The following is a 17,225-nucleotide window of genomic DNA, read 5'->3' on the forward strand; positions in this document are numbered from 1 at the left end:
GATATGCTTCACATCAAATGTTTCCATATATACAAACAACTCATCAGGCAGTCCAATGGTGACACCTAAAACTGGTATACACACCAACACTCATTGATATATTCCTGTTTACATATGTGCATTCAGTATTCTCCTACATTTGAACTGTCACAAATTTAGTTACCAAGACGGAAAATGTATCTTGGAATAGAAAATACACGTGAGTGACCTTAGGTGTGGGTTTGTTATATACTCTGATCAAACACAGCCTAGGGATTCTAGAATGGAGATTCTTTCTGAGTGTTATATCTTTTAATGCAATATGCAGAAGTCCTCATTCAACACAACGGACCAAGTTAGATGTCTCCTGGATTGGTATCGCCCATGTCCTCCCCATTCTCACACAGGTCTCCCACTCCCATTTACTACCCGCTTTGAGCAGGTATTGAATAGTAGCAGATTTTATCACCAGAATGGGAATTCTGCATATGGTTACAGACCCTTTATTTCTTAGCCACATGATATTCCCTTTTCTGGAGACTAAAACTCAGGACAACCAGTTTTAGGGGTGGGGATAACAGCCAGAATAACTATTTTCAGAAACATGGTATTTCCGCACCTAAACCCAGCCCAGTCTTGATTGGGTCCAATGTGTTTAAGTTCAATGTAAAATAATTTCAATAAAAACAAGGTAAAGCTATGTGCCAATTATTTGCTCCCACCTTTGCCAACATATACCATGGTGAACAGACACAAGATAATTCAAGTGGATCTGTTACATAGGTGACCTGTTTGTTATATGGAATGAATTAGAACAGGAAAGGGTTTATGCAGAAGCTCAACATTGCGGCTGCAAACTCCAGATCTTACATCAGATAAGAAGAACCAAGATGTCCTTTATGGATTTCACACTCAAGGTTGTCTACTAAGCTACATAAGAAGTGCATTGCCACACACTCTCAGTTTTCCATATAAATAGTGCCTGCCCAAAGATTCTGATTTGGGACATTTAACATGGCCAAAGTCTAAGAGCCAGGAAAAAATGCTTTGATGAATATGAATTGATGGTGGAAGTGAAGGCCATAAGATTTGCAGAAAGCAGATATCCACAGAAGGTTAGATGGCAACTCTTATCAGTCTATGTGTGTGAAGGATCATTCCTCTTTGAGTCAGTTCAGTATGCTTATTGTAAGGCTAAATCTGTGACTTTAAAATCCTCACCAACTGTATTTGATCTGTCCTCAATGATTGAATGTTGTAGTCAGCAAATTAAAAAACTCTGCGACATGACTGGGCTTCTAAAAAGCGCAGTTAGGGCAGTGGTATTTAGTTCAATTTCCTTTTTTTTTGCAAAAAGTGAGCAACTGCATGGTGCCATTTTGGGAGGCAATTTTGAAGAGCACTGCTGTAGTAAATGCATGCTGAGAATGCATTTAATTTATTTGTCAGACAGAATTTTAGTGGTAAGGGTACATACAAGATTCCTAGTATAGCTTTACAGCAGCAGCTTACAGTAAAACAGATGTTTGGTTTCCTAAGATATTTATAGTGTTGTCTCATATAGTTAAAAAAACAAGAGGCAGCTATATTTACCAGTTATTAGATCTGTGTGAACAATGGAGATCTGTTTAATTTCACCTTGATATTTAGGGAGATGGAGAAAATTGTTTATTAGTTGGGGCGGATTGGTGTCTACCACAGGTAACAAAGCTGCTGCCTTGTTCGGTCCAGTCAAGGGTTTCTGTAATTTAAACCTGAGTGCCACGTCTGGTAGCTGTGTGTTAGACCAGTCAGTTCTTGGTGTGGTGTCCCCTGTGTTTTTGGCTTCTGACTTCCTGTTTTGATCCTGTGGTGAATTTTGTTTTTGCCAGCTTTAGGAGTCTAGTCACTTTACCACTGTTAATCAGTGCTAAAGTGCAAGTGCTCTCTGATCAGATTGGTGATTGGTTTATCCATAATTGGCATAATTGATTTACTAGTAAGTCCTAGTAAAGTGCACTAGAGGTGCCCAGGGCCTGTAAATCAAATGTTACTGCTGGTCCTGCAACATTGATTGTGCCACCAACATAAGTAGCCCTGTAAACAGGTATCAGACCTGCTACTGCAGTCTCTGTGTGTGCAGTTTTTAACTGCCAGTTTGAACTGGCAAGTGAACCCTTGCCAAGCCCAACCCTTTCCTTTTACTACATGTAGGTCACCCTAAGGTAGGCCCAAAGCAGCCCCATGGACAGGGTGCAGTGTATTTAAAAGGTAAGACATTTACTGGTGTGTTTTACATGTCCTGATAGAGAAATACTGCTAAATTCAGTTTTCCATATTGCAAGGACTATCTCTCCCATAGGGTAACGTGGGAATTGCCTTGAAATATCCTTTAAGTGTAATTTCTCATAGGGAGCAGATAGAGATTTAGAGTTTGGTGTCTCTGAACTCACATTTTAAAAATACATATTTTGGTGAAGTTGGTTTTTAAATTCTAAGTTTGAAAATACCACTTTTAGAAAGTGAGCATTTTCTTATTTAACCAATCTGTGCCTCTGCCTGGTTGTGGAATACACGTCTGGGTCAGGATGACAGTGAGCTATTTGCTAATTTACTCTAGACAGTCACACAGAGGGAGCCGAGGTGTGCCCTGGATATCCTGATGGGTCTTCCTGGTCTAGAGTGGAAGGAGGAACTGACACTTGCACCTAAATAGAGCTGTGCCTGTCCTTATACAGTCACCAACCCCCTGGAGTGTGTCTAGGGCCACGGCAGAAAAGGCGGGGTCGTGTGCACTTCAAAGACTTTCCTTTTAAGTTTGCCTACTTCAAAGGCAGAAATGAGTATACGTATTGGGCCCCTGAGACCACAACTTCAGAACAGTTCTGGACTGAGGACATTCTGCCAGGAAGAAGAGCTGGATGCTGTAGGAGGAACTGCCACCCTGCCTGTTGCTTTGCTGTGCTGGCCTGATGCTTGCTGCTTCTGTCCTGGGAGTGAAAGGACTGGACTTTGCTTTCTACATCCTGCTTTTCAAGGTTCTCCAAGGGCTTGAACTGAGCTTGCCTCCTGTTAAGAAGTCTTGGGGACATTAAAGACTTCATCTGCTGGCACCTGTGCTCTCTTGCTGAGAGTCCTGACTCACTAAATCCAGTTCCACGGCCCATGGGAGTGAGTTCTGGTTTAACCAAGAAGAAACCAAGTGCATCAACTCGAGAGAGACTTCTGAACCGGTGTCGCTGTCTGACTCCATGCTGCTGCCTGGACTAGCAGCCGTGGTCCCAGCTGAGTGGAATGACTGCAACTGACAACCCAGGCCTGACGCCGCTTCACTCAAGCCTTAATAGGATGTGGGGACCCTATCTCTCGGGGAAAAATATAATTAAAAAGGGAAGGGGGGCCATTCAGCACCCCACCCTGGTCCTATTTTGGCCCCAAGGATTAGAGAGCTCATCAACCTCTTAAACTCCTCATTTGCCAAAGCCACTTTTCCCGAAGACTGGAAACATGCAGAAGTCAAACCACTCCTCAAGAATTAATCTCCTGACCCAAGCAAACTCAAAAACTACCACCCCATCCCCGCCTCCAAAGTCCTCCCACAGCGTGAGTCTGGAGTGCTGTGTCACCTAGGTCAGGGACACCCAACTTTGATGCATCACCTGTGGCCCTGTGGTGTGATTGCAACCCCGTAAAATTGATGCTTGGAGTCTTGACCTGCTGGATTCATCAACCCCTCTGGATCATAAAGAACTGGCACCTCGCCGCTGATGCTGCATCACCTTCCCTGTAACAGTAAGGAACTGATGCCACTCCTCCCATGCCTGGCAGTAAGGAACCAGCACCTCACCTTGGAAGTAGCAGTAAGGAACCAACGCCGCACTGGCTCCAGCAACAACTCACCTCCCCAACTCCTTGCAATGTCTTTGTTTCATCTTTTAGCAAAGGTACTGTGCATGGGGTACATGCAACTCCTCAGGAGTAGCGCCGGACTGTTGGAAGCGAGACATTGTGATGGCCGCAATTTGAGCTTTTATGTTTCTAAGCACTCTTATTGAGATTTAACCTTTAAAAATGTGTATCTTTACTTGTGTAAGTTGGCTATTTTTCTAAACTGGTATGGAGTACTTTTGTGATGTTTCACTGTGTTACTGTTTGTGTGTATAAATACTTTACACATTACCCATGAGATAAGCATTACTGCTCATCCAAGCTACCAACAGGGTGAGGAGGGGTTATCTAAACTGTGTTACTCCCTTACCCTGACTAGAGTGAGGGTCCCTACATAGACAGGGTGCAAACCTCTGTCTACTAGAGACTCCATTTTTAACAGTTTGTCATAACTTAGACAGGCTTAATCCAAAGAAAATGTGGAAAGCAATAGGAAGTACCAACACAGTTAAAAAGTTGAAAATGCAACACAATGACAGCACTTCTCCAATTTATAAAAATAGAGAAAATAGCATGAAAAATGCAAAACACCCATGGTAGTCAATGGTCACAGTTGACCAGGACCTAGATGTCATTTGAGGCCCATGCGATGATAAACACAGGTGGAAGTTCAAAAACTTTCTAAATCCCAATCTGAAAAGGGACCTTGCACTTTTCTGAAGAAAAACACTTCTTCATTTGGGACATCCCTGAAATGTAGGCCGTGGTTTAGACATGTTCCCCAATTTTCTTTGGTTCCCACAAACCACAGAAGTATACTTCTAAGGCCCCCAATGACCTGAGGGGGTGCACCTATAGGGGCTCAGGGGCTCAGGGGGTCAGGCAGAGGACAACAGCAAAGTCCAGTTGAGGTTTAGTTGCCTTGGGCCAGCTGAGATTCTTCAAAGAAATGCCCTCTTCAACTTTTTTATGTTCCTGGAGTCAACCAGTGGATCATTCTTATTATCGTTGACATTTTTTGCTCTTGGATTTTAAGTGCAAGGGGGTCCAGCCTCCTCATGTCATTCTTACAAGTCACAGATGCCAAGTGCAGCAGGCTCAGTCCAACTGGTATTTTGTTGCAAGGCAAGGGTGTTCTGAGAAAAGCTGTGTGAGAGTCCAGCTTTGTAGAGTTCACTAGTCTGTGGGTGGAGGGCACCCTAACAGACTCCTAGTTCCTCTCTGACCAATGGAGTAAGGGACCCAGGCCCTGATTTACCTACTTGAACATTAGTTACTGTTTGCTTTACTGCAAACGGGACCCAAGATGCCATGTGTCAGGGCACTTTCAAGACAAAGTTTTACGGCCAAACTTATCTTGGGCACTGAGGACATGTGATCTGTATGGGGAATGTACTGTGGTAATCCTAGTGCCTTCCCACATCTAACACTGAAATTCAGTTTGAAGCAAGCACTATATGCACTACAAACCCAGAGACACAAGTCTGGTAGGACAAAAGCAGGGTGCTTCAGCAACTGACAGGCAATAAACAAGAATTGTCCTGACATCCTGTTGGCTCCCCTTGAAAGGTACATAAGTTGTATATGTGCCTCAAACAGACCTGTCATGAATGATTTAATACCGAACTGTCAACTGGCACAGCACAGACATCACACTGCATATTCTATTTAGCTCATAGCAGTCATCTCTGCACAGTCGGGTCAGCCTATTGTGTGCTCGTGGGAGGAATTCACACCTCATTCAAGGCAGAGCACTGGTTGGGAGTAACCCAAGAGGTAATGCCAATTAGCCTCCTGAAAGATCAAGTAGGCAAGTGGTCACTTTCTTATAGTTACTTTCCTCAGTTTTTATTACAAATTCAACTTCACTATTGAATTGGATTTTTGATGACAATCAAAATTTGTGGTTGAATAATTTTTTAGCTGGTCCCTTTCCCGTGGTAGAAGTAGTAGTATTTTAATTAGCATTCTGGTTTTCTAAATAGGACAGCTAGGCCTGCCACAGTGAATAAGGCTCTTTGCGCCTTGTCACTGTAGGGACCTTTTAACATCAATTTTCTATGTGTCCCAGTATTAAATACCATGCACCCTACATTATGAGCTACAAGACCTATATAATGGTGACTTACTAACATCTAAAAGGGAGGTTTTTACCTGTCAAAACGTGTTGATTTACCATATTGTATTGTAGATTTAAACTACAGTAGGCAGGCCAAAATGGTAAACTTGAAGTCAAGGTTTCCTTGTCACACTAGTGGATGGAACAATAACTGTTGTAGTCCACATATGCCACTTACATTTCCATGCTACGGGTACAGTTTCTATACCATATACTATGACCTTACAGGAGAGTTAAATACACCAAACAGGGATTAACCAATTCCTACATGTTTTAGGGGTCAGAGACCATACCTTGAGCACTGAACAGCAGTGTCCCAGTGTGTAGAATCTAAAAACCAGCAATGGAATTAATCAAACAAATGGTGTTGACCGAGCCTCGAAAAAATTGTAACATTGGCTTACACCTGATTGGTACCCTAAATGTACTTGTAAGTTCCTAGCATATGGTACTACCTGTACCCTGGGCCTCAAAATTAAATGCTACTTGTTGGCTGCAACACTCATTGTGCCATTTACAAAAACAGCCCTCTAAAGTGTGTCTCAGGACTGCCACTGCAGCACCAGTTTGGGGGGGATTTTGTGGGATACGTCTGCAAGGCACTGCATGGTTGGGTTTTCGGTAGTGAGGAAAACACCTATGAAGGGTTGTACAATTTGATTGCTATAGAGCACATGTTCAGTCACTGTTTTCTAGAGCTAAGCCAACACCTGGTTGATTGCAAGTTTCCTGACCCCAGGGAACTTGCAAAGGAGGCGGACATCTGGGTGAGCACCAGAGTGTCTAGGAAGGAACTCTCAAGTGATCCTAAAGAGAGTGGTTCAGGTAAACCTTCAACAGAGTGAGAGGGGAGGTATGCAGTGACCCAGACAGGCCCAGTAGGGTGGGGGAAAGGGTTCCATGTCCCGTCTAAGAGTAGGAGAAGAGGTGGGGGTGGGCAGAGACCCATTGTGCTCTATTTTCAAACTCAGAGCTTTGATTGTTCCCAGAGGGGGCAGAAGCAAGGGGACCTGATCTGTACCGAGAGGCCATCCACTGGTGGGAGCTCCACAGTGGCAGGAAAGCTTAGGGGTGGCTGCCACAAGTGCCCTACCAGTTCTGTTTTCTGGGGGTTCCACTGCACAGCAGAGGGTACAGAGGTCTGAATGCATGGGAAGGAGGTGGAAACAGTCCACAGTAGGAGGATAAGTTGGTCAGGGGTTGCCAGCTGGGAGAATAGAGCACCCCAAGACTGACCCTGGTGAGGCCACTTTTGGCCGGGGGGGTCTTCATGCACATCACAGAGACAGAGAGGTGGGGATCTGTGCCAGGTAGACTCTTGCACAACACATGCAGAATGTGTCTCCCTTGGGTGGGGGGGGAGCAGTGGTACTCTCCTGGAAGTCCTGGCTTGGCAGTCATCTACTCAGCCTAGGGGAACACACCTTGCATTGAAGGAGCAGTTTCAGGATACTACCCCTGAACTGGTGGAAGGTAGAATAGAAAAAGGGTGCCAGTCACTTGGGGTTACTGCCCCCCATTCTGAGAAGCTTCAGAGGTCAGAAAGCCTTGGATGGAATCAAGCCTGGCTCTTGACACTGAAAGCTGTCAGTGGCCTCTGTCACATTTTTGTCAATGTGAACATAGGCTTCCCCGGGTGGGGTATTGAAGTCTGACCCAAGAGATGGAATGGGCCACATCACTTTGTTGGCCACTTTGGTACTGTCTGCCTACCGGGATACATCTGTGAGCAAGCTAAAGTTAGGTGCTGCACAGATGGGGTCCAGAGTTGAGGAGAAGGGTCCCTCATGGGTCACTTCAGTGGCCCCATAGAGTATAAACAGAGGGTTCCAACGGGGTTCAGAGAGGTATTGAACTGGCAATGACTGCTGAAGCAGTGGACCATTGTCCATGTTCTGTCACCTAAGCAGGGAAGCCCATCAAGGTATTGATTAGTCTACTCTGGCTTTAGAATGGAGTGGGGTAGTTTTGGACCTGCCCTCTCTGCAGGGTCATCCCCAAACATTTTGCCTTCCTCCTACTCTTTTTCTGACCTCGTTTATGTTGGCTTTAGCACTCTGGGCACTTTACCAATGGCTGACCAGTGCTTAAGTGTATGTGTTCTCTACTTCAAACATGGTAACATTGGCTTATCAACAATTGGCATATTTAAGTCACCTATAAGTTCTAGTAGAGTGCACTACCTGATCCCAGGTCCTGTAAATAAAATGCTACTAGTGGGCCTGTAGCACTGATTGCGCCACAAGCTTAAGTAGCCCCTTAACTATGCCTCAGGCCTGTCATTGAAGAGTCTATGTGTGCAGTTTTAACCTGCCATGTCGACCTGGCAAGTTAATCCTCTTTCCAGGCTGAAATCTTCCTTTTTAATACGTATAGGTCACCCCTAAGGTAGGCCCTAAACAGCACAAGGGCGGGTGCAGCGTATTTAAAAAGTATGAGTTTTTCATGTCCTAGAAGTGGAAACTAATTAATTTGTTTTTCGCTACTGCAAGGCCTACCTCTCTCTTAGGATGACATTGGGGTCACCATGGCACATTTTATAAGTGTAATTTTCAATTGGCTTAGGTGTGACTAATGGGTCATCAATATCCTGATAGGCCATCCTCAGCAGGATGGGAGGGAGGAGCTGACACTTACATCTGAATAGGCAGTGTCCTATCCCCAGACAAAGGGCTGCATACCTGCCTGTGGTAAGTCTGGAGCCAGGGCAGGAAGGACAGGGACGTTGTTCACTTCAAAGGCCTCTCCTTGAAGTTTCCCCCACTTCGAAGGCACCATTGGGTAGAAGAACTGGACCTCAGACACCACCAACTCAGAACACTACTGGACCTGTGTAGAGCTCTGCCAGTACTGCCACTTTGGACTGTTGCTCTGGAACAACTGCTTTTCTGCTGGGCTGCCCTGCTGCTTGATGCCCTCTGTCCTGCTGAGGAAGGATAGGACCCATCTCACTCAACCCAGAGTGACTCCAATGGCATGTTGGCTTTCCCCCTGTTACAAGTCTCAGGGACATCAAAGACTTCTCATCATCTTGCAACAGCACCTGGACTTTGCTTGCTGCAATTCTTGTCCTGCCAAGGTTTGCCAATCCAATCCTGGGCCCTTAAAAGTGGGTACAGTGGCCCAAGGCTGGTCCCTATATCCAACCTGTGCTTCATTGTGATTGACCTCACTTTCTGAATTTGACCTGGTCCAGGGTGACCAGATAGCCCTGGTTATCTCTTTATGCTTCTAAGCACTGCAACTAAGTTTATTCTTTAAAATTCATACCTCCACTTCTACCCATTGAATTTTTGTTTTTCTACTCATGTTTTGTTCATAAAATTAATATATATTTTTCTTCCCTGGTGTGGTGTTTTCACTCTGTGTGAAGTGTTGCACAAATACTTTACACATTACCTCTTAATTTAAGCCTGCCTTCTCTCTGCCAAGGTACCAGAGAGTGAGCACAGGTTAGTTATGGTGTGTATCTGGCTTATTCTGACTAGGATTGTAGTTCCTGCTTTGACAGGGCACATACCTCTGCCAACCAGAACTCATTTTCTAACCGAGCCTAAGAGAAATCCTTATCTGGTTGATGTAATTACAATGAATACTCTCCTGCTAATCTCAACACTTTGCATAAATTTTGATGGTGCTCAAGGTCTGTTCAAAACTGTTTGCAGTAACAGTTTATTTTCTCTATCACAGAATGTTCACACATTCCTGTTTTGCTCACTGCTTCAAAGGCGGCCTCCTGGCATGTTCATCTTGCTCATCATCATGATGGGGCAGAATATGGAAAGAGGATATATTATGGAAGGCATTTGGACCTCCGGTTCTTCTACAGCAAAGGATAAGACTTTGTGAGCTGCTCCGAGATTATCCCCAAGTATTGCACACTGGTAATTTCAGGGAACTGATCATCACCTGTTGCTTCACAGGATCTGAACTCTAATGCCTGCACTACTGACATCTCAAACCTTTCTGGTACCAGTTGATTTGTTCCTGACTGTGATGACTTATAACAGATGACCTTCAAGGTACACTCTTTTATATTATAACTGCTTTCAGGAGAGAGTATTTAAACTATCAGAAGTAATTGAAAATGATCTACCCATAATCATGGTTACAGATGTCTGGTGTTATTGTGAGAGTTACAGGCAATAATTAATCTATGAATATCATCAGTATGATCAAAGATTGCATGGATGGCATGTAAATAATGGGCAGTATCACTACCGGTGAGGCATAAAGGAAAGGGACCATCAAAACCTGAAAATACCTTAATTCTCTCGTTTTAACCATAGCAGAGAAGGGGGATATCCAAAAACAATCTCTAAATCCAACGTCTACCTCTTGAGGCCCTCTACCAGGGCTCAGAGAAGGTTACCAAACATGTTTTACTGTATTGTAGTGTATGAGTCTGGGAAAGCATAAGGACAATAAACCCAAACTGTTGTGAGGTTATTTTAGCATCATTTTATGGGCCCACTATTTTAGCCATAGGCCTACAGCTTGTGCCCTTTAGCCTAGAAAATAATTAATTTTATTATTTTAGCAGAAGCCTCATTTTGCAGTGATGTTTTTATTCTTTTATCTGTTGTTTGCTCTGCTTAGGAATTATTTTCACTTCTTAGCAGGACATCGTCACTTAGGCTGTACACAATAACATTGCTGGTACAAAGTAGAACATCACATTCCCTGTCATTTCATAGAAACACACATGTTTTACGTTAGGGCAGTTTTCTTAGAACACCATCTGTTTTATTATAAAACATCTCTCAGCCCCCTATACATTAGAGGGAATTTCCAGCCAGAAATTGCCACTGCATGGTGTTGCTTGATTGCAGCTATCGGCTGAGACTAAACATCTTTTCCACATACATGGAAGAAGACTCGGTAGACCAACAGCCCTCTTCACTACTAACATATTCCAGTATGGGGGAGGTTGTCTTCCCAGGGGCCCTGAAGGGCTAACACTGATGTGCTATAGTACAGAACCTTAAAAATGTTAGCGCTAGTCCAGCAAAACTCTGGGAGGCCCATATGAAATACCCTAGCGTTACTTTAATGCCTGCACTGGGAAGGCGTTAAAAAATGAAGTTAGAATGATGCAGTCAAATCTTGTAAATTTCACTGCACCATTGTTTTGTGCCTCCCTGCAGGGGAACATCCCTCTTGCATACATTATATCTGGTGCAGATATAATGTGGATCATGGGTTTACAAATTGGAGCAATGCTAGCATTGTGCCACTTTGTAAGTATGACGCAGGGTGAGAGCCTATTTAGCATCACCTTAGCGTAAAAAAAATTAGGTTACAGCGGCGCTGAGGGGCACAAAAGGCTTGTAAATATGCCCCTGAAAACATTAACCTACACACATAAACGTGCTTAAGATGATGGGGGCTGACTGACTCTTGCAACTTTATTTTTTCCCTCTCAGCTGGGAGAGGGAACACCTCCGATAGACCATCCATGGCTTATCACATTGTGGTGAATCAGTTAGCAAGAAATATGTAATGAGAGTTTCTTGAAGTAGTCATCATCCCAGTGAGTAATATCATGATTCCTATCTTGGCCAGTGCCAGCTGCCCCATCCCCTCCCCCTACATAACGTTTAGGCGGACTGAAGAGCTAACAGAAATTACTGTGAAGGAGCAGAGTGGGACCTGCACACAAAGAGAATAGTGCATGGATTGAGCATTGGATAGTCTGTTGTCCTGTGGATTTTGTTCCAACCTGTATGCAAATACTTGCATCTTGCAAGAGGGTGTATGCAGCTTTTCCAGTTACCAAACCATGATCAAGACTTTATGGGCTCTAATGACCTTATGCTGTGGATTTCTGGTCTCGGGGTATTGTTCCCAGTTTAAAGGCAAGGCAGGGGTGGCTAACTGATTGATTTGAACCAAGGAAGCTAGATGAATGATTTTGAAAGTGCAATTTAAAAGGGGTGTTTTTCGCTGACTTGTGTCTTTCTATTAATGAGCCAAATACTTTTTTACAGCTTTATTCAAACTTAGGAACTGATTACGAGTTGAGGGAGTGCTGTCCCTCAACTTGGAAAGTTTCAGGAAGATTTGTCAAAGGATGCAAAGTTATTCGAGAAACAATAAATACTCTTCCTGAGGAAACTCTGATATAACTACCACTACTGTATAATAAACACAAACCGAATAGACACAAAGCAGCACAGCCTGTACTCAATGCAGGTTTAACATTGGTAGAGCATAAAAAGTGTAAGAGGGAAGGGAGGGTATATCATTAAGGACAATGTTGCTGGGGTGAATATCACATGGATGCTCATGATGGGGAGGGATGTGGCAAAGCTATAGGTATGTGAAATAACATATGATTGATAGCAACCTACACAAACTGCATTTGAACCTCCAGAATATCGACTACTGCTATAAAGTCATAGTAATGAGATGAAGATAAAGTTTTGCTATTTTAACACCACATCTCTTTGATAAATGTTGATATCCTATTTAGCAAGTGTGCTAATAAGCACAAATCCAGTCATTTATTACTACAGTTCAAAGGTCAGTTTTGAGTTCATTACCACCGTACACCAAAAGTGACATTGAAAGACACTTTTTTACTGCCTCACATCATGCAGGTAAAATTTACTTTACACAGGGAAACAACCCTCTTTATAGTCATGATATCTCTTGAGTGAGATTTTACCTTCCCGCACAAACATAACCTCTTGTATCTTGGCGTTGTTACATTTGTTAAAAAAAAAAATACAAATGAAAGAAAGCCATGTCTAGCCATGACTAACCAATAATGAGCCATGGCACCTCCACACAATCAACAGTGATACCAAGTAGTATATTACAGTCTGCACATTGAAGTGTAAGAGTTATAAAATCATTTTCCATTAATTTGTTTATCATTTTTAACTCGCTCTCCTCATCTGGACCCTCTTCCACTTTGTTTCTTGTGATGTAATTTACCAATCACACATGACATACCGATCGAAATACTTCGGTCCATTGGTCTGCCCAGTGTTGTGTTGAAAAAGAGGAATATGATGATGGTGAAACCGTGCAGTACAGCAGGAAAGTTAAAAGCACAAAGAGACAGCAAACCCGCTGTGCAAAATGCAGATACTCGAATTCAGAATCTTGCCAAATATCCGTCCTTTTGGCAATTTAAATATTTAGGGGCATATTTATACTCCGTTTGCGCCGATTGTGCGTCAACATTTTTGACGCACAATCAGCGCAAACGGTGCCCCATATTTAAACTTTGACGCCCGAGCCCGCGGACAACAAAATTCCGCTGTGTGCGTCATTTTTTGGATGCGGCAACCCGCTCGCGTTAATGATATGCAAGGTAGGCGTTCCCGTCCAAAAATGACTTAAACGCCCGTGCTCGTATTTATGCTTTCGGGCAAAAATGACGCACGGCCGGGAGGCGGAGCCAGAAAATGACGCACAGCCCGGTTTGCGTCATAATTTAACGCCTGGGTCAGGGCAGGCGTTAAAATGGGACAAACAAACCTGTATTTAATCAGAACACACCGAACAAACAGCAGAGCAGCAGAGCAGCAACAGGGAGCCATGGAGGTCATTCTAATCCGGCGTGCACGCAGACGCAGAGCCCAGCAGCAACAACAGCAGCTACAACAACAGCAGGGACCCCAAAGGCAGCGCAGAAGGCAGGAGAGGATATTCCGCCCAAGAACCACCCTGCAGGGCCTCAGGGAACACAACATCATACAGAGGTACCGGTTGAACTGGCAGGCCATTCAGCAGCTGCTGAGAAACATTGAACAGCAGTTGGCCCCCACTTTGGTGACACCCCACACCATACCAACAGAAACAAAGCTGCTTGCCGTACTCCACATGCTGGCAAGTGGCTCTTTTCAAACAACTGGTGCCCTGGTAGGCGGAATATCACAACCATAATTCTCCGCATTTCTGCCCAGAGTACTGGATGCCATCATTCGACTGACACCACGCCATATCTGCTTCCCTAACACACTGCAGAAGCAGCAGGAAACTAAACAAGGGTTCTACGCAATCAGTGGCTTCCCACACGTCCTTGGTGCAATCGACTGCACACATGTACGCCTTGTGCCACCTGCTGCAACTGAACACCTCTACCGCAACAGGAAGCACACACATTCCATCAACGTGCAGGCCATTGTCGATCACCAAGGATTGATCACCAACATCGTGGCTAAATATCCTGGGAGTGTACATGACTCCTTCATCTTCCGTCACTGCACCATCAACCAACACTTCCAGGATGGACGGTATGGCAATGGACTACTTGTTGGTAAGTACAAAAACCTACTTATATACACACTGCACAGCAACCCTCTAGGACAAACAACACATACACCACAACAGCAACATCTAGACAGGAACACACTGAGGTCCTTACATAACTAGCCATGTTTCTTAAGTCACCATTGAACCTGTCACACATTGGATTTCACTGTACAGCCTAATGTGAAGACATTAATGAGTGTGGTTGCCGAAATGTCACCTTGCAAATTGTAAGTGTCCCAATGACCTTTACATTAATACATCGCATAAGCCTAAAGGTATGGGATGTCCAGGGTACTTTGATATGGACGTGTTAACAACACTTACAATTTAAACCCTACATGGAACTATCAACTCAGCCCAAGTGAAGACACAAGGACACCTGTATCACAAGTCACAATGCTAGGGAGGGCACACTGCACTGAAAATCCCAAAACATACTGATGACAAACGGTTAGCAGACAAACACTTGCTCAGCCAAGGAAACAAGACAATGCAGATGGTCAAGCCTACAAGTATAGGATGTCACATCAGTACACAAAAGAGTCAAAGACAACACAAGACTACTACTGCCATGAAAGGTCTTTTCAATAGTGCCATCTACATCAACATGATCCCATTCTTTTTCTCTTTCAGCTGATCAGGGGTATGGCATCCAGCCATGGATAATGACACCATTTGGCAACCTGAGTACTGCTGCCGAGCGTGCATACAACGAGGCCCATAAGAGGACACCAGCATTGTCGAGCGGACCTTCGGCATCCTCAAGTCAAGGTTCCGCTGCCTCGACATCACTGGTGGTAGCCTCCTATATTCCCCCGAGATGGTCTGTAGGATCATCCTCACATGTGCAATATTGCACAACATTTGTGTCAAAAGGAACATTCCCCTCCTAGAACCAGACCCATACATGCCTGAAGACGAGGAAGAGGAGGATGCTGCCCTGCAACAGGAGGGGGAACAACCAAACACGGCTGCTGGAGTGCGTAGGCGCCAACACATTGTGAACAATTTTTTAAAATTATTATCACCATCACCACTTAATGAACTATTGTAAATAAACACTGATAACAAACACCACACCATGGTCTGACTATTCATTTCGGCACACCTTTAGCTCTAAATACCAGAAGAAGAGTGTCGCCTCATGGAGCATTAATGATAAAACAATCAGGACACAGAAAATTCCACTACAAATGTGATGCCTATCATACAACGGTCACATACACACACAATGTAAATGACTGACATCCTGTACAGTTCACCTTTGAAGGGCAATAGCTGAGGACCACACCTATTACACACATACATGTTTGAAACATGGTTCATCGCAGCAGATGGCACACAACTAAAACACCATCACTCAGCTAGGGGAAAACAGGCCTAATACATCAGGCAGTTGACATGCTTTTGCTTCAGGAACAGGAATGTATGACCAGACTCTTGGCAGCAGTAATTCCAACTACATCCCATCTTTGCAAAGACTATCTGTCACTAGAGTTACACATAAGCAGAACATACACAGCACAAGTGCCACACATATGACAAGCATCCAGCACATCACATCCCATCTACATGTCAGCCCTTTTCTAAAAACCTTACACACCCATGCGCCTGGTCAGACCCCACCTGTATGAAGAGGTCCCTGGAATGCTGATATGTGTACCCTGAGATTCCCTCATCTACACACACTCACAAGAGTCATCCAGTGTGCCACACCCTTTCCTATGCCTACCATTGTCACAGTACCATCTCACTGCATGGAAGTCAGCTCAAATAATACACTGGCTTGGAGTTTTTAAGGCCTGGTATCACCTGTAGATTGATTGGGTGTGAAAGGTACTGTAGGCCATTTTAAAGCAAATCTCATCCGACAGGACTTGTGAGACACTGATGGAGGCCACACCAGTGATCACCTCCATGCACACCACCCAAATTTACATGCACCGTCCCTGCTGATGCCTCCTACAGCATAGATGTTGTCATTTGGGCAATTACACCATTAAGCATTGCTACTAATGTTGCCGTGTAACACTTTATCAGGGTTCATGTGTCACCTTCAAAACAACACAGGACATACACAGTGTGACATGTCAACTGTCTACTGCTCCCTCTGACCAGTCCTAGTCAGACCACTGATCATGTCATTTGTCAAAGAGCTGGCTCCTGATTGACCCAGCATCCTGTCAGCCTGGCTGGCACCTGTCCGTGGGTCACCCTAAAGATACCCGGTGGCCACATATGGACCACACTTGCTGTCCAAAACCTCTTTTTCCTCAGAGGCTAATTTGTCATTTGCATCATCAATGTATACTCAAATACACTGTATTGCATCATCTGACTGTTATTTGTATCATATTTGTTACAGTGCCCTTGAATAGCAAATTCATGCCCCATCCGTTGTCTGGGCCTCATTAATGCCCAAACTACAAAGTGTGACAGTGTACCTGGGCCATAGCCTTTGATGGTGTACGTGGCCTCCAGCAGAACCAGCAACCTCAGATAATGTCCATGAAAAGTCGACACATATGAGGACCCTGACAGTTCACACGCTGAGTAACATTGTTCAAATAATAGAGATGGCTCGTGTGTGGTGAATACCAACCATTTAATTCTGCACAGAGGCTATGATGTTTCCTGATGCATTTCCATCCACAGAGGCCAACTTGAGTACAAATGTTGCAATGGCACATGCCGGATCCAGACACCTGAGACATTCTCTCACTCAGCACACCACGGTTGCCCAGTTGAAAGTCTCATTAAACGTCTTGAGTGACAGGGTGGGACCATCCACGTGTAGGTTACCATGTCCTCAATGACTTTACTCACATTTAGCTACAAACGATACTCATTAGATACACGATTAGCTGCCACTAACTCATGATGAGACCTGGACGTTACAGTGACAACATACACCATAACAGTTGATACTGGATCAACATTGGACCACACACATGTACATGTACCATACAATCAACAAAATGGTTGCAAGCAG

Source organism: Pleurodeles waltl, chromosome 8 (assembly GCF_031143425.1).
Source record: "Pleurodeles waltl isolate 20211129_DDA chromosome 8, aPleWal1.hap1.20221129, whole genome shotgun sequence".
Lineage (NCBI taxonomy): Eukaryota > Metazoa > Chordata > Amphibia > Caudata > Salamandridae > Pleurodeles > Pleurodeles waltl.